This window comes from Marmota marmota, unplaced genomic scaffold, assembly GCF_001458135.2.
Source record: "Marmota marmota marmota unplaced genomic scaffold, marMar, whole genome shotgun sequence".
Lineage (NCBI taxonomy): Eukaryota > Metazoa > Chordata > Mammalia > Rodentia > Sciuridae > Marmota > Marmota marmota.
The window spans coordinates 17935645-17949068 of record NW_026000242.1 but is presented as its reverse complement, the minus strand read 5'-3'; the positions used below and the strand labels follow the sequence as shown (position 1 = coordinate 17949068).

Sequence of the window (13424 nt, the reverse complement as noted above, 5' to 3'; positions counted from 1 at the left end):
ACTAAAATCCTTGCACTAGGTCAGGTCACATCTTTTAAAGGTACCTTGCTTTTAAAGGTATTGTATCACTGGGAACCAAGCCTCCAACACATGGGCCTTGGGGGATATTTGAGATCCAATCTATAGCACATACTTACAAAATCTCTCCCAGAAAACTGAGGATCTTTCTCAACTCATTTTATGAGGTCTAAATCACCCTGAAACTAACATCAAATAACCTATCAATCGGACTCATGGAAATTGGTGCAAAATTACTAAAAAAAAAACTTAATAAAAATTTTAATAATAAAATATTGAATCCACAATATACAAAGATTAATGTATTTTGATCAGTGGTATTTATCCAGGAATGAAGGTTGGTCAAACATCTGAAAATCAGCCAATATAATACACAATATTAAAAAAACTAAAAAAAGCAAAGACATGTATTTGTCTCAAAAGAGACAGAGAAAACATTTGACAATATTCAGTATTCATTCATGATAAAGACAACTCCCAGAAAAACTACAAGTGTATGGGAACAATCTCAACCAGACAAAAGGTGTCTGCAGAAACTTCCAACTCATACTATACTCAATTCTAAAATATTGTAGTCCGGCCTCTTAAGATCAGAAACAGGGTTCAAGTTAGGATTCAGGTATATTCTAGCCCTACTTCTATTAAACATCCTTCTAGAACTTCTGGCCAGAGCATATCCCAAAGTGAAAACAAAAGGAAAAAAATACAGAAAAGAAATGTGAAAATTATATTGGAAAAGAAAAATGTTTTCATGCATCGGTAATACATATGTAAGAAACCTGATGAAATATATCTATTTAAAAAATAGATTAGAAAGTTTAACACAAGTTCAGGATATGACTAATATGCAAAAATCAAACATCAAAAATATGAATTCCTTATAAATAAGTATGACAAAGTATGTGCAAGACCTGCACACTGACAATGCAAACTATTGCTAAGAGATATTGAAGAACAACAAACAACTCTGTGTGTTCATGGATCAGAAGACCCAAGATTACTGAGATGTCATTTCATCCTATATTAATAAAAACATCAGAAAAATCTCAACAAATACATCAGTAGAACATCAAAGAGTCAAGAAATAGGCCCATACACTTAGGAAAAACAGATTTTCAATAAAAATGTGAAGGCGGTTCAGTGGGAAAAGAGTAGTCTTTCCAATAAATTGTCTTACATCAATATGATATCCATATGCAAAGCAAAATAAAATAGTGTCCACCTATACACTTCACCACATATAAAAAATAACTCAAAACAGATCACATGTCAAAATTCAAATCCTACAATCTGAAAACATCTGTAAGAATATAGGGAAAACCATTTGTGATGTTGAGATATGGCAATATAGTTACAATTTTTGGAATACCAGTATGTTAGTTGTAATTTCCCTGTAAAAATATGCTGAAGTAAGGATATTTCAGATGAATGGAAGCTGAAGGAATCTTTCATCAGCAAACATGCAATACCAAATGTGCTAAGAGATATTCTTTAAGATCAGGAAAATGATGCTAAATACAAATTTGGATCTACAAGAAAGGGATAAAGAAGTTCAGAAATAACTGAAAACTATGATTTCTTAATGCAGTTTTTTAAAGAAATAACTGCTTAAGAAAAATAATAACTATGTTAAGTGGAGATTACTACATACATCAATGCAAAAGATATGAAAACAAAAGTACAAAAAAAGCAGTTAAATATATAAAATCAAGCTACTGTGAGGTAATGACATTTGTGAAAAAGGAGTGAAAGAAAGATACAAAGTAAATGTGATGTCAAAGTTAAACAAAGTTGCTTTAAAAATATTATTATATAAAATGAAAAGACACATTGCAGACTTATAGAAAACATACCAATATAGTTCTCTGGAAAAGGCTTGAGACTTGAATATAAAAATAACTCATCACTCAGTAATAAGAAACAATCCAATATAAAGTATTCAAATGAACTTTACAAAAGGAAATTAGTAGATGGCCAATGAACACAGGAAACAACAATTCATATCATTAATTATTGATTAAATATAATCAGGAATTAGCTATCACTGTACTCCTAACAGAATTCCTAAATAAAAAAAAAATTGAGAGTGCTAAGGACAGGAAAGGATGCAGAGTAACTGGAACCCTAATACATACTTAGTTGAAATGCAAATGTGTAGAGTCGCTTTGGAGTTAAATATCTACTTTCCATATGATCCATTAATATCTCCCTTAGGCACTTACCCAAGAGAAATTAAAGCATGTATCCATGAAATGACTGGCACAATAATGCCCACAGCAGCCCTACTACTAATAATCAAGAATTGCAAATAACCACATTCCCCATTAACAAACAGGTGACTGGATAAACAAATCATGGCAAGTTTGTATAAGATAATACTAATAAACCATAAAAATGAACCAACAACAGACACAAGGAGCAACATGACCGGTTTGGAAAAATACATTGAGCAAAAGAAGCTAGATGCAAATGATAATATACTGTATAATCAATTCATGGCAGGTAAAACTAATCTATCATAGTAACAAATCTGATATTTATAGAGGGAGTACAATTAACTTCAAAGGGACAATTTTGCAGAGATGAAATCTTTCCTATGTCTTGATTGTGGTGGTGATTATATAGATAGAGACATTTGTCAAAACTCATAAAAATGTAGAATTAATAAAAATCAAGAAAGGAATCTGTGGTAGCTTAAGTGTTCATCAAAAGAAGAAAACTTCTTTATTGTTTGTAGAGTGTATGTAATTCCTGAAACTGTGCACCTCTGTGTTGGTCAGCTTTTCTGTTTCTATTATAGAATACCTGGGATAAAGAACTTAAAGGAAGAAAAAGTTTATTTTGACTCTGTTGTAGAGGTTTCACTTCATGGTTGGTTGACTCTGTTGTTTGGGGACCAGTAGGGCAGAACATCATGGCAAGGAGTGTATGGTGGAGCCAATTTGCTCACCTCACTATGGCCAGGAAGCAAAGAGAAAAGGGTTGGGTACTCAATGTCTCCTTCCAATGATCTACATTTCTTCTACCAACTCACCTTCTAGAGGTTCCCCCACTTCCCTGTAGCACTACAACCAAACTCTTACCTTATGAACCTCTGGGAGATATTTAAGAATAAACAGTAGCAACCCCCTCACAAAATTAGGTTTTCAAAAGGATTCAAAAACCATTGCTTTAGAAAAAACACATAGAAACAACAATGTAATACTAATTATCTGAACTACCAATATTATTAACATTTGCCCCCATTATTTATGAAGTTCTGATGAGTTCAACTAGCTGCTATAGAATCTGAACCAAAATAGAAATAGATTCTTCCTTTTATCATTGAGAGTCCAGTGGTATGCACATAAATAATTATAATATGAAAAAGTCCTAATCTCTCCTAATAGAAATAATAAATTGTGAAATTTCAAGAGAAACAGTCCATTCCTGAATATATTTGGTTTGTATTTTTCCTGTTTCTAGTATGCCTTATAGCTAATAATTACAAACAATTCATACATTTCAAACCTTACAGAAATGCAAAGTGGTTTGTATAAAGCAATATTATTTTATAATTTACCTCTTCCAGGAAAAATGGATAAGTCCAATTTAGGCAGTTGTCTACAACTTCAATTTCATTTTAAAACAACTTCCCCCACCCCCCATTTCTTAAAATGGATTTTTGTAGGGAAAAAACTGTAATTTGTTTAATAGATCAAGCATAATTCTTCAGTTTTAAGTAGTGCTACAAGGTACGTAGTATACAGTCACTCTCTATCGCAATGTCATCCTAAGACCATATTTCAAATGTAGACACAGCTCCCTCATAGTTTTGCATGCAACTGCAAATTCCTATACTCAAGGGAACTTTCAAATACGGAGTGTGAATGTATGGGAGCAGAAAAGGAGAACTTTAAATATCACCCTGATATGCTGGGAAGGAAATACCCCTATGACAATGTTAATACAATGTGAGAGTTCAGGACAGCATGCTGAGTGACTTTGCTTTCTTTACAGAAATCTGTCAGCAGACATTCAGAACACTGTTCATGCACTCCATGCAGATTTAAGGCTCAAAAAAGTGGATGAGTAAATCAGGAAAATGCCTTATATATGCTTTCTGAAAACAAAACTGCCTACCAGAAGTCAGTATAGAGAATTACAAGCACTTTCCACTTTTCACTTAGTAACCACCCTCAGAGGACCCTTTCACCAGATCTTAACTTCATCACACACCTGCTAAAATTAGAACACCAGTTCAATAAGTCTAAGAGTTCTTTAGAATTCCAACATTAATAAATTTCTCTGTAAATATTAATTGTAAAGTATTTGTTTCCATTAACTCATCCACACTATATTAAATAGTGTCACTACTTCATTTTTTTCTAAAAAGGAGTGGTTGGCTGAGGATTATACAAATAACATACATTTACAAAGCCAGTGCTGTTTTCTGCAAACCAACAGCAACATACTAGGTTTTTATCATTAACATCATTCATAGGATCTCAATGGTGATTTTTCTAAAGATGAGTGTATCAAATTTGGACAAAAAAAACTTCTCATTATAATCTGACATAACATTTGAAAAAAACAATCATTTCATATTTTCAACCATTTTGTTCTGGACAAGAAGTATTTGAAAATAATTTGATTATTAATATGTAAAGAATAAGAATCTCCCTTTGGAGCTGCAACACCAAAGAATAATGAAATCATGAATCACCTCATTGTCTGAGTTATTTGGCGTTGAAGTGGGTGAAGTGAGGACTGAGAAAGGTGGCTGTGTTAAAGTGAGTCTGCAGTAGTCTTGCATTTGGGCACATATTACAAACTGTCACAGAAACTAGAAAGAATATCTGATTCTCAGATATGTAAGACATAGGAAAAATCATTCATAAGGCCAAAATAAAACACACTGAAAATACAAGAATTAAATAATTTTAAAGTCAATTCTATCTACTATCATAAGGTCAATTTTATGATTACATAGATGCAAATATATTAAATGCTAAAATAAAAGTTAAATTTATGCCAGGTGTGGTAGCGTGTCTGTAATCCCAGTGGCTTAGGAGGCTGAGGCAGGAGAAGTGAGAGTTCAAAGCCAGCCTCAGCAAAAGCAAGCTGCTAAGCAACTCAGTGAGACCCTGTCGCTAAATAAAATACAAAATAGGGCATAGGGCTAGGGATGTGGTTCAGGGGTATAGTGCCCCTGAGTTTAATTCCTGGTACTAAAAAAACATGTTAAGTTTCTAAAAATTCTAATCTATCTACATATGTCAATTTATTTTCCCCCTAGTCTGAAAGTGCCAGTATATAACATTATGATAGTATTTGGTGTGTTCATAATCACATTAATTAAGTTAATAATTTAAATATTTTAACGCAAGACACATAGAGGAATACACAAAATTAAATGCTAAGGTTTAATATCACCTATTCCCAATGCTACATTCTGGATTCTAGATTTTAAAAGGAAAGGAAATGGAAGGAAGGAAGGAAGGAAGGAAGGAAGGAAGGAAGGAAGGAAGGAAGGAAGGAAGGAAGGAAGGAAGGAAGGAGCAAGGGAGGAAGAAGGGAAGGAGGAAAGGATGGGGGAGATGGGGGAATAAGAAGGAAATAAGGGAGGGAGAGAGGGGAGGGAGGGGGAGACTAATGCAATCTAGAGTGCCTGAATTTCTAGACTAGGGCTTTTCAAATTCACCAGCAGACAAGAAAGAAGACAATGAAGTCATAGAATTGATGCAAGCAATGTGACTTTAAGCCTCTAATATTTTACTCATGTTTGGGCAATCAAAGCAACAAGAGATATTAAGATACTGTAAAACTGTACATTTTCATGCATTATGAAATCAATCATTGCTTAAGACATACCCACATTTAAACCATCTCAGATTCTGGCTGCTGTGACTTTAGACAGTCAATCATTTTCCTCCAATATCAGGATAAAAGTGATGTTCAAGCTGACAAACTAAGTCAACTACCCAGATATATTTGGCAAAGTCAGATTACTGTAGATTTTTATCTTTTTCTCCTTATGTGTTTGCATGACTTATAACTAACTGTACAATACAATCTATCTAGCCTATTGCACTTTATTTGTGAGATAGTGGGATCCTAAGCATCCCAGGCTCTGTGTGTTAATGGTGCATTTGTAATATTTGGTGAATAAAGAGTTAGAAATAATTACAGTGAAAGTGAAATAAGATGGCTAATGAAACATTTAAAGTATTTTAGAAAATACTTTTTACTATGTTTAAGATTCACCTATGGAACAGAAATCTAAATTCTGTGTAAATAATTGATATAATGAGTAAAATGTAAATGATTATCTTCCTGTGTGTTACATATATGTGTTTATTTTATTTTCCTGTTGGAGAATTTTTCACTGCAAATTGCTTTCACGTTAAGCTATGGGAATTCACCTTCAAATCCCAGGGCTTTCTAGGAGAAAACTAATAAATGAAAATCAGTTCTGCTCCAGTTTATGAAATGGCATGCGTGTGTTTGTGTGTGTGTGTGTGTGTGACAGTTCTCCTTAAGTATGATAATTCACAGGCTCCAGGTAAATAAAGATTATCCATTTGCCTCTTTTCATAATGAAAACATTCTTAGATTGACTAAATACTTTGCTTTCCATTTTTATGAACACATTCTTCATCTGTGATATATACCTGCTCATCAGATTTTGAGGATTTCCTTTACATTGAAATCTTAGTTATTTTTGTTTTTGTCTTCATTAATTGACATAAAACTCAGAGGGCTCGAAGATCAAATTTATATTATGGGCAATTAAAAATTTCCCACTGATTCCTTTACATAGAGGCACTTTAAGTGTCAAACGAAAATATGGACTATCATTCTAAAGTAGACGTTTTAGATAATCTAGACAACCATCAGAAATTCTCCGACAGAGGTGGAAATGAGACAAATTATGCCTTCATTGAGATGAAAACCAGGGGACTTATCCTGTCTATAGAAGCCAAATAGAAGCGTGGGAGATTTATGAGGAAATCTGCTCTATTAATACTAGTGAAATACAGTGGGGACTCTTTTTGATCTGGTTTTTAATCATTCCAAATCCATAGTTGAATTTTTTTCCACTAATGTAACAAAATATGTCCCTGTCTAATCATAATTCAGGAGTAAATTAGGTTAGACATATCTGTTTCCAGGTGTCCTGGCATTGAGGAGAATTAAAATATTAACCACTTGCTGAGGTTTAAAGATGAGGCATATCCTCTGCTCTCTGCTGCATTCTTCTCTCAGCAGAGGAAAAAGCAATTCACTGCAGTTATGCTATATTTAATGAATCTTTCTGTTCTTCTGTCCAAGGAGGCTGTTTTCTTTCTTTGGCAGTGTTTTCCTGTTGTCCTTGAGTTACACTGATGGAGAGTTCAAGGGAACACTCACACTACCAATCCAATTTCAGGACTACTTTACAAGAAAAGAAGAGGGATTAAGACATCCTTAATCCCATATTTAAGGAATTTTATGAAGGTGCATTTATTTATTTATTTATTTGGTGCTAAGGATTGAACCCAGTGCCTCACACATGCTATGCAAGCACTCTACCACTGAGGCACACCCCCAGCCCCTTATGAAGCTAATTTTGTTAGAAATAGTTTGAGTTGAAATTACATAAAGTGTTATGTGATAGTGGAATTTTTTATAGATAAGCAAGAATATTTAAATTCAACCCTGACCCAACCTCCCTCCCTGCTGCCTTCTTTAATTTATTTCTTCCTTCCTTGGGATAGCAGCATACCCTCTTCCACAGAAAAGGAAAGAATGATTTGCAGATCTGCTAATTATTTTCTTCCATTCAACCACCAATAAGAAGTTGTGACTGACCATGGCTGTGAAATCCCATGTGAGTAAAAAAGTTCATAATCTGATCAGTTCAAATAGACCAAAAGCAAGTGTGCTTGGGCAGTTTGTTTCTCCATTCATTTAATAAATTAAATGTTCATTGAGCATATACTTAGGGTCAACAATTTAACATTTAACAATGCCCTACTTTCTAAAATAGACAAAATCTTCAACAAAATGGAGATTACAATTCCAGTAGTGAAGGATGGGTCAATTACAATTATGCTGTAAGAAATTCCCTTGCTGCACTTTACTTTTCTTCATTCATTTAATCATTAAGAACACATGCACAGACACATATAAACACACACAGAGGACACTCAAGAGTGGTTCTAGCATTTGCTCCATTTTAAGAGTCAGGAATGGCAGTGTGCACTCTATAAGTAACTTGCCCAACATCACACAACTGGTAAGTGGTAGAGCTGTTATATGGACAGTCAGTCTAGGGTTTGTGCATGTAAATGTCATACTACACTTTATTGGTGCTTAAGAATTGTTTCCTGAATAGAGTCTAATGATAAAATTTTTAATATTGGATCAAGAGAAAGAAAGAACAAGTCAAGATCCATATAGTTGAATCCCCTTTTAGATGGCATGTCCTGCTTATTTCTGATCTGCTTACATAGATATCAGACACCACTTTATGCATGTAGAACTAAGAGTCTAAACAGTTTTAGATTTGTAAGTATAGTCATGACTTTACAGCTTTTCATCTCCAGTGCTTCAACTTTAAATTCCTTTTTAATGAAAACAGTGTAGATATTAGACCCACCAAAGATAAGTATGATCTTACAAAGAGAATTTGGATTTTTTTTTTAAAAGAGATAATGGTTTCTTGACTGTGAAACCATGGTCTCTACATCAGTCTAATCAGATAGCAATGTTCTTAGCAATGACACAATAACAGTTTATCTTTGTTCTGAAATCTGGTAGATTCATAAGCCAGACAATTCCTTTGAAAAAGGCCTGGCTCAAGAATGCTCATTTCCTCTTGTTTAAAAAAAATAATAAAATTTTGTTTCTTTCATTTATATGAAGACCTACCATTTTGCCTCAATCTATCCTAATAAGTAAACAAAAACAAATTCTGAAAACTTATTTTTCTATAAATATAGAGCATTTTAGGTTTTATTGTTATAAAATAATTTTCAAATCTCAAAATTTAATATCTGCAGGTCTGAGGTTATAAGAGGCATTTTAAATTAAAAATATACCTTATGAAAGCATTTCAATTATAATTTTAAAATTATTTCATTTTTGCTTGTAGCAGCATTTGTTATGATCAGAGTTATGTCTGGTGACACTCAAAAGATTTCTGCCTTTGGAGCAGCTATTGAAAATCATTCAATTAGAATGGAACCAGAAAAGAGAAACTGCTTTGCTATATATGAGACCTAAAATTCTGCACAAATGGTTGATGTTTCTAAAATAGAATGAGTGAAAACAGCTTTTTAAAAAATATTGTTTTACAGTGTATTTTAAATGTTTAAATTTTTATATAGTTAACTACTTAATGCATGTGTTAACTTGCAGGGCTACATATTTGAGTGGCTCCATATCATAGCAATATTTTAGAGGAAATGAATTAATTGCTAACTAGGGCAAGATGCACTAGGCCAAAGTATATTTTTAATTTTTGTTTACCTCAGATTGTATTCCAAACTCATATGTTATCATATTTGATCACTACCTCGTTTCTAACATAAAGTTTTGTATCTCTATGTCTCTGCTGGTATTTCTTCAACTAGGTGTACTGTAGTAGATGCCTGGTACAACTACCCTGATTCCCTTTTCCAGATGGTGTAGCCATCCTCAGCTGCTGTTAGAAATGCAATTCGTGGTTTACACCTGGAACTTTCTCCAGAGAATTGCCTTGATTATTAGGAGATGCCTGGTTATTTTATACTCCAGAGCTCTGAGAGCTAGACTTCATCTGGGACCACATCCCTGAGGAACCCCTTTCCTTTCCTATTCTGCTTCCTTCATTTATGTGCAGTTTTTCCCCACCTGAGGAACAATCCGTTAATAAATTACACAAACCTGAATCTTTTTCTTTCCAGGGAACTTTACTTGAGATAACCACAATTCCAACTCTTTTACACTTTGCAAATTACTACTATTCTCCAGGGTCTAGTTCAAAGGGATTTCCATGGAAATCTTTTAGTACATTCCCTCCACCCTTACATTTCTGGCACAATTGATATTTTTACTATGTTCCAGAATTGAACATATGACATTTATATTAAGCTCACTCATTGTAAACTTATTCATCCAAAACCATTTATTGAATGCCTACTATATGCCAAACACTGTTTAAGCACTGACAATAGAAAACTGAGTAAGAGACACAAGTTCCTGTTTTTATGGAGTTCATATTCTAGTGGGGGGAAATGTATTAAATAAAAGCAGATACATAATATACAAGATTCATTTAAAAAGAATAAATGTGACAATGAGAACAAAAGTAGGTGGTGCAATAACTGTGAAAAATTATTTAGATTAGTGTTCAGGGAAGTGCTCTCTGGAAAACTAAGCCATAAATTTATACTAATGGAAAGCTATGAGCTTTTGAAAGCTTGGTACGGGATGTTTTACACAATGAAGTGCACAACACCCGGAAAATGATTTGAATTAGAATACACTAAAGTTAATTGATTAGGATTCCTGAATATGGTGTTCTGATTTTTTTTCTTTGAAACTTTCTTCTTTGGTTCAATAATGCCTTAACAAAAGTACTTTAACAATAGGAGGCACAAAATTATCCTGATGGAATTTTTCAAAGAAATAGATGAAGACTGAGGAAAAGAAAACATCTTCCAGTCAAGAAATTGGCAAATTCTAAAACACCTTGTTAAGTAATCCATAGAATTGAATAAAGGAATATTTGAGGAAAACAAGCATATCATAAGATGCAAATTAGAGCAATTCTACTATTATATCATGTGTCAGTGATCTAAGATTTATACCAACCAGAAATGGAAGATTTTGTCCCATCAATAGACAAGTTTTTTTTTCAAAAGGATTCAATTTTCCTTTTTCTATCCCCACTTATCCACAGGTAAAATTCTGACTTACTTGTATCTGAAAAGAAATATAGCCCAAAGAAAGATAAGTGTTAAAAAGATAGCTCTCTTAGAACCAACAATAACCCATTGAAAGACACTTTTAAAAATATATACATTCATAGCAGTTGCATAAACATAAAAGATATAAAAATAAACCTGATAGAAGATTAGAAGTATATATTTTAAAAGTTCACAAAATACATTATTAGATAAATATACATACTGAGATTTCTGATCAGGAAATTATATATTTTAAAGATGTCTTTTTGCTAAATTTATTTAAAGTTTAATGGGAAGTTATTGTCTTTCAAAAAAGAAGCAAAATAAAAAATATTTATACACAGAATTTAAAGAATTTATCATCAATAAATGTGCACTAAAACGATAAAAAGGAAAGTTTTGGGAATGAGGAAAATGATAACAGAAAAATTTGCTTTTGCACAAAGAAACTAGGAGTGCTGAAAATGGTAAATATAAGCACAAATATCAACTTTATTTAAAAAAAATCTCTTAAATTGGTAATCAATTATTTAACACAAATGTAAAGGCAGTGTACTTTAAAGATTCTTATAGCAGAAGAAAAATGTTATGCCCATATGTAATATAGAACAGTAAGGAAAATTACAGTACATTGGGGTAAGATTCCTGAATTATATATTAAGGGTTACAATATTATTTGGAAGTAGGCTGTGGAATGTTAAGGATGAATGTAGTAAAAACTTATAAATGTTTCATATCTATAATTATTACTGGAGATTTCAATACTTCTCTCTTAATAATATTTAAACAAGCATTCAGAGAATCAACAAAGATAGAGAATACTTGAATAATGCTATGAATCAACTTGCACATCATTATAGAACACTACCTTCAAAAAAACACATTAAAGCTGGGCGTGGTGGCACACACCTGTAATCTCAGCTGCTTAGGAGACTGATGCAGGAGGACTGTAAGTTCAAAGCCAGCTTCAACAAAAGTGATGTGCTACACAACTCACTGAGACCCTGTCTCTAAATAAAATACAAAACAGGGCTGGGGATGTGGCTTAGTGGTCAAGTGCCCTGAGTTCAATTCCCCGTAACCACCCCCAATAACCACATTAAGTATGCATTCTTTTTACAGAATATTTACCAAGATAGGACCTATTTTGAGTCATAAAATGTATCTCAAAAACAGAAATGGATCCAACTTGTACAAAGTATATTCCCTGTTCAAATTAAACTATAAAATACAAAATTGAAAAAAAATTCACAAATATCTTAAAACTAATCAACATATTTTAAGTAACCCATAGATTAAAGAAGTTATAATCAAAACTAAAAAAAAAAATCAGGAATCATGTGAAAGTCAAAACACAACATATTGACAGTTGTTGCATATAGCTAAGCAGTGCTGAGAGGGAAAATTATATTTTTAAATGCTTGTCTTAGAAAAGAAGAAAGTTCTAATTTTGATGGTCTAATTGCCTATGTCAAGAAACATGAATTAGAGACAAAGCAAACATTGCTACAGGTCCCCAGAGCATCAAAAGGTTAATATGGAATATTATAAATAATTTTATGCCAATAAATTCATAATAAAGGTGAAAATTATAAATCATTTGCAAATTTATATAAAATTTTCTAAAATTTATATAAAATAAAAACATAACAAGAACGGGCTTTTATTTTTAAGACAAATTGAATCTAATTTAAAAATATTCTTCCAGTGAAACCTTCAGGCTGAGATGAATTCACTGTGAATTTAAACACACACTTATGGAACAAATTAGAGTTACTTCACAAATTTCTTTAGAATATGGCCTTTCTACTTAATTTTAGGAAGTTGGATATATTCTGATGCAAAAATCTAGACAAAGACATTACACAGAAACAAAACAGGCAACCAAAAGTCCTCAGTAGTATAAATGCAAATATTCTTAACAAATTTTGGAAAATGGAATTTAGCAATATCTACAAAGAATAAGGATCATTGCCAAGTCTGACTTATCTCAGGATGCACCATTGAATAGGTATTTGAAAAGTTAATTATGCAGTCAATATATTAATACACTGAAAAAAGGAAATAACATGTTAGCTTCTCAACACAAGTAAGAAAAAAATTCACAAAAATTGCCCTCATTCATAGCTAATAGGATAAAGAGAAAAAAGCCACCAGGAAAATAGAAATAGAAGGGAATTCCACCTAATTTAAGGCATGAATGCAAAGCCTATGGCTAATGACATAATTAGTATTTAAAAACTAAATGCTTCCCCCAAACAATGAAAACATTTCATTTACGTATAATGTCTTCATTTCAAATTGAAATAGAAGACATAGTCAATACAATAAGGCAAGCAAAGAAAATTCAAAAAGAAACATACAAATTAGAGAAGAAAACAAACTATTTTTAATTATAAATGACATAATTATTTATGAAGAAAATGTGAACATATACATAAAAGCCACTAGAGTGAAGAAAGAAGTTTAGCAGTGTTAAAACACATTAGC

At 32.5% G+C, this 13424-nt stretch overlaps 1 long non-coding RNA gene across 1 annotated transcript in view; it reads left to right on the top strand.

Moving 5' to 3' along the window:
• Positions 1-6649: 6649 nt before the first annotated feature.
• The window catches only part of LOC125613959, a 104191-nt gene continuing 97416 nt past the window's right edge, over positions 6650-13424 (top strand). The window contains exon 1 of the long non-coding RNA XR_007344582.1: positions 6650-7870. This is a non-coding gene — a long non-coding RNA (uncharacterized LOC125613959). The remainder of the gene's footprint in view (positions 7871-13424) is intronic.